This window comes from Pteropus vampyrus, unplaced genomic scaffold (genome assembly GCF_000151845.1).
Source record: "Pteropus vampyrus isolate Shadow unplaced genomic scaffold, Pvam_2.0 Scaffold17, whole genome shotgun sequence".
Classification (NCBI taxonomy): domain Eukaryota; kingdom Metazoa; phylum Chordata; class Mammalia; order Chiroptera; family Pteropodidae; genus Pteropus; species Pteropus vampyrus.
In genome coordinates, this window is record NW_011888798.1 from 4822751 (window position 1) to 4828316 (window position 5566).

The 5566-nt window shown below is 32.8% G+C and overlaps 1 protein-coding gene and 1 pseudogene across 1 annotated transcript in view; one reads left to right on the top strand and one right to left on the bottom strand.

Annotated features, from left to right (window-relative positions):
- The window catches only part of LRP1B (LDL receptor related protein 1B), a 1708438-nt gene that overhangs the window by 1039381 nt on the left and 663491 nt on the right, over nucleotides 1-5566 (top strand). The gene's annotated exons all lie outside the window — the stretch shown is intronic.
- Nucleotides 4394-5338, bottom strand: LOC105288357 (annotated as a pseudogene).

Consider the following 5566-nt stretch of genomic DNA (forward strand, 5'->3'; position numbering starts at 1 on the left):
ATAAATATTTTTATGAAATATGAGATAGTAAATTATAGAAGCTACAGCATATATTCTACTATAATATTATAATTACTGTAACATCTCCATAACTATAACTTAATCACAATTTTATCCAATTTTGTATAATTAAACTTCTTTCTCCTCTTCTTCCTCCCCCACCCCAGCCAATCATAGCTGTCCTGATGATCAATTTAAATGCAAGAATAATCGCTGCATTCCCAAGAGATGGCTTTGTGATGGAGCTAATGATTGTGGGAGCAATGAAGATGAATCCAATCAAACTTGTGCAGGTAAAGGTTTGCTTGTATATATGCATAAACATCTTCCAAAGTTAGTCCCCCATGAAAATGCAGGTCAATGCTTTGAACTAAACGCACTTTCCTAGTGCTGATGATATGATTATTGGAGTATTACATGAATTCAAAGTTTGATGTCACAAAAGCTAGAATACAAATTGTTTTTTACTTAATCTTTGGGCATGACTCTTCTTTCCAAAGTAATTCAGCACTTTATCTATCTATATGAGTTGATGGGCAATACATTGTTTGGACAAGACTTGTCCCTGCTTAAGCTTACTTGGCAGTGGAGGCTGAGGTATGTTAGCATGCTGTGATGCAAGCCATCTCACAAGAACTTTTTTTTTTTTTACCTTGAAAATATAAGTTATGTATTTTATTTAGTCTGCTATAGAATATATCTGTGAATAATTTTCTGTTCCCGGCACATTATTTCAGCATGTTTTTTTGTTGTTGTTGTTTGTTTGTTTTTTTATTGTTGTCGATTGTTTGTTTATTTCCCCCATGAAGTCCTTACACTACTAAGCCTATTTATTTTTCCATATAATGTATCCCATTGTAATAAATCTTTGAATCCCTAGCCACATTCTTATTGAATGGGAATATACAGCTGGTGGTACAGGTTACAACTCAGTGCCAAAAAGGTCATTATTAGTCAGATAAGTTTTGAAAAATAATACTGACTAGCAGCGACCTAGTGCTTTTCTTTAAATAATGAAGAAAACATTTATTTGATGCCTCAAGTTGATATAATCAGTAAAAAAATATTTTTTAATCATTACATATAGCAATGTCAAAACATATCAACCACATCACCTCTCTTTGCCAAAATAAGAAATACTGAATAATTATTTTAAGGTATTAGTGAAAACTGTGAAGAAAGCTATTAAGAAAAGAGCCAGAGATCAAGAATCCTGGTTATACTCTTGGTTTTGTCACTATTTTTTTCTTGGCAAGACTTGTACCTGTCTGCACTTCAATTTCCTTATATACTTATTTCAGTTCTATAAGAATATGAATTAACTAGACATTGTTTCCAAAGAGTTTTTCACCATGTACTAAACAACAACAATGACAAACCAAGTACCATTCTATAATCCAAACCTCCAACTTCTATTCAGTTTTTTTCCATAGTGACATATTTGCTGAATATCCATGGGCTGGTTATTCTCTTGCCCCTTGATTAAAAGCTTAGTCCAATATTTTAGAGTAATTGATTATTTTCAAGATATTTTGTGTGGCTTATAAGGTTGTTTTACAAAGACATTCTAATAGAATAAAGACCACTAGAGACCACGTGGTCCTAACCCCTGCCTTCAAGTGCATTTATTTCATAGATGAAGGCATGGGAGAAGGGACTTGCCTTAACTCACATTGTTGGTCAGCATTTAGGGGAAAATCAATCCATGAGTTCTATCTCCAAGGCCATTGTTATTTTTACCAAAATATATTATCTTGAAGATTAGCTAGAATTTTAGGTATGGTTAATTTAACATTACCCAGATTGCCTTTACAATATGACTATAATTTACAATAATACATCTTTCTAAGCTAGCGCAGTTATTATTTTTTTAAGGTTAAAGTTTAATTCAGAGACTGTGCTTCATTACATCCTAAACAGATAGATCTGCTCTCACCTTAAAATAAAAGACACTAAGTGAAATAAGCCAGACCGAAAACGTTGAAAAATCACATGATATCATTTATATGTGGGATATAAACCTAAAAGCAACAAATAAACAGGACAAACAAACAGAGACATGGACTATAAACTAGTGATTACCAGAGGGTAGGAGGTGGTGGAGAAGGGGAAAAGTAGACGGGGTAAAGGAGGTCAAATATATGGTAGCTGAAGGGAACTGGACTTTGGGTGGTAAACATACAATAGAATATCCAGAGGTCAAATTATAATGTACACCTGAAAATTATATAATTGTTTTAACCGATGTTACCCCAATAAACTTAATTTAAAAAAAAAATAAACAAATAAAAGACATTGCTGATTCAATTCATAATATCTTATATTTATTTCTATTAGATTTTTTAATCTGCTGTTTACATATTATTTTTAAAGGATCACTTGAGTTTCACTGCTATTTATAGTAGTGAAAGCAGAAATGCTATGTATAACAGTGAATAAAGTGCTCGTTTTGGCCATACATATACTAAAATAGCAAATAAAAAATTAATCCTACTTAGTAAGATTTCTAAGACTCTCCAGGCCTGTACTCCACTAGGAAATAGAACACAACTTGCTTATACCTCAGTGACACTTTAAGTGATGCCAGCTGACAACTGCCACTCAGTACTAGGTTAGTATATTTCTGACAGTTTATGAATTTATTTATATTTATGAATAAAAAGAAAAAAGAGACAAATGCACATGCCTTTAGCTTTGAAAATTAAGCATGCCATGTTACAATGTATTTCCATTTTGTTTTATTAAAATAAAACAAAATTGATCACATAGCTCATCATACTGGAAAAATATGGTAAATTCATTAGATAATATCCCTGGCTGAGTCATTTCTATATATTTCTAGATATAGGTGTATACATAGACATGTATCCTAGATAAAAGATTTCCCAAAGGGGGATTATTTTGTAATTGAAGCCACTGTCCTGTAGCCTTTAGCTTTGTGACTACTTTAAATCTAAAAGAAAATCCTTTCCTACAAAGAAGCTAATTTCCTATTTTAGGTATGGTTTATTCTTTTGGGATTTCTCTCTTGAATCTACTAATTCAATAAATATTTATTATGGCTCTGGAGATAGGATGAGAAAAAAATACACAATACCTTTCCTTAAGAAGCTAAGAGTGAAGATAGGGAGAAAGACATCTAAACAGGCCATTTCAATGCAGTATTTAAAGTGCTAAATTGAACCACATAGGAAGAACAACTAATTTTATTTTGGCAATCCTGGAAGGTTTCCTAAAGGAAGTGATGTCCAAGCTATGCCTTAAAAAAAAAAAAAAAAAAAACAAGCATAGAATAATGCCTAAATAACAGTTCAAGTCATCGAATTAGTCTGATAAAACCAAAATTGGTTTTAATTTCCTATACTTTTCTAGATGATAGAAATATTTTACTACCCCCAAAAAAGATCGAACAGCATAGATTGTAGAGTGTGAAGTGAAAGTGGAGAGTGCATGCAAGAGGAAACAGTATCTATACAGGGGGCAGAAAAGAGATGGCAGTCAGGGGCTTCATAGGTGTTCTCCCTCAACACACACACACACACACACACACACACATTTGTCTGCTTATAAGGGAGACCCAGAGGACAAAAATGAGAGGTAGTTAGACTTGAAATTCTTTTTTCTTCATAGTGACCATGATAATCCTTGAATTCAAGCCTAGGTAATTTCAGACCAGCATTTTCCCACAGCACAGAACTCTTGTTTGATTACATAATATCTATTCTTCTCATATCCTCCACAAATTTTGACAAAATTGAAACTAGACAGATATAGTTACATTAAGAAAATCCGATGTATTAAAAATTAGACTCTTTTACAAGATGAAGAGTGCATTTTGATGTAACATAGGTTTTGTTTAAAATATAGTGAAGGAAAGGATTAGGAATAGCGTGTTACCCTCTCTTCTCTTCCTCTGTATTGTTCCTGTGCAGTGTGGGATTTCTCACTGCTACATGGCTGCAGGAGAAGCATAATTAGTGAAGGGTAGAAAAAATTCACATCGTGACAGTGAATTTTTGATTCACTGCTAGATAAACAATTCCACTGAGGAGGTGTAAATTTCCACTCCATTAGCGCAGCATTTGCTACAAAATTAGAATCCTCTGGGGCAGCTCTACTAATCTCACCTCCAAGCTAATTTAGAGCTGATGGGAACAAGAGTTGAAAAAGTGGAGGCTGTGTCTTCTTGATGCAAATCCAGTGATTAGAAAGTGATAATTTAGTCAATGCAATTATATAATATAGACAGATAGTTCTTGTAGATTTATGGAATAAAGCATCTCATCTGAAATCAGTTAAATTTTCCTGATGTACTAAGCAGATCATTTTCTCCAAGATTAGAACAGAAAACGAATTCATATATTTCCAGGGCATACTATCCCATATGTAGTGATTATATGGCACAAGCAGGAACAATTTTAATTAAACATGAATTAGGCCTATACCCATCCTTAGCAATAGTGTTCATTATAACCCAGGTACACGTACACGAAAGCATAGACATTTTATGACTTTCCTACATCCAAAGTTAAGTCTGCTTTTGTGTTTTCACCACATCAAATGGTAAAGTTGTAACAGCTGCAAAAGAACCAGACTTTGCTCCTGAAGTAAAGTTGAGCATAAATGCTAGATCATCTAAATCAGATTTTTCACACAATCACTTCTTTAAAACTTCATAGTTACACCAGTACATTGCTGAGAATGTTACATCTCTAAAAACAGTGGAGGCCCAGCCCCTCCAAAGGGAAATCCAACCATCTTTAGATACTTTCCTGCTGATAAATTGATGCGGTTCCTTGTAAGAAAACTTTTTAGATTGCATCTTGGTTCCAATCAATTTTAATTGACTCATCGCAGTTACTGCACCAAATCTCACTACAATTCCAGCAACAATTGATATGCAGCTTTTATTTTCTTCTAATTTAGATCTCAGAAGAGCAGTTAATTGATCATAGTATATAAAATAAATAACTGTGGCAGGAACTGCCATCACTAAAGTAAGGGAAACTCCACTCCACAGGAATTTAATGTTCTTGTTTCGAATGATTTTCAAAAAGGCATCAGCTCTAGAGTATCACAGTCCAAGATCAGGATGCCAGCAAGGTCACATGAGGGAGCTCTTCTGAGTTATAGACTTCTCATTTAATCTGTACATGGTGGAAGGCTATATATTTTTTAAAGAAGACATAATTTTATTAAAATTATCTAGGGATTTGTTGATTTAGTCTAAATATTAGAAAAATTTAGCAGAAAATCTATATAACTAGCCAAATGAGACCACATAGAAATATTTAATCCTACTTGAAACTTTAACATTGAAAACTTCAGAAGCATACATATTTGTCGAGATACTTAAAATCTATTAATTAAAAAAAATCAGTATATGAAAAGAAAAATATTTGATATTACATAAAATATTTTGATTTAGGACCCTTATCCACAAAAGTAAAGCAAAACATATAATGTAATAATATTCCTAGTATTTCTAATTATAGATACTGAGAATAGAAATATATCCAATCCAATATATCAAATCAAGCCAATAATTTTTGTCACTTGTTTTTCT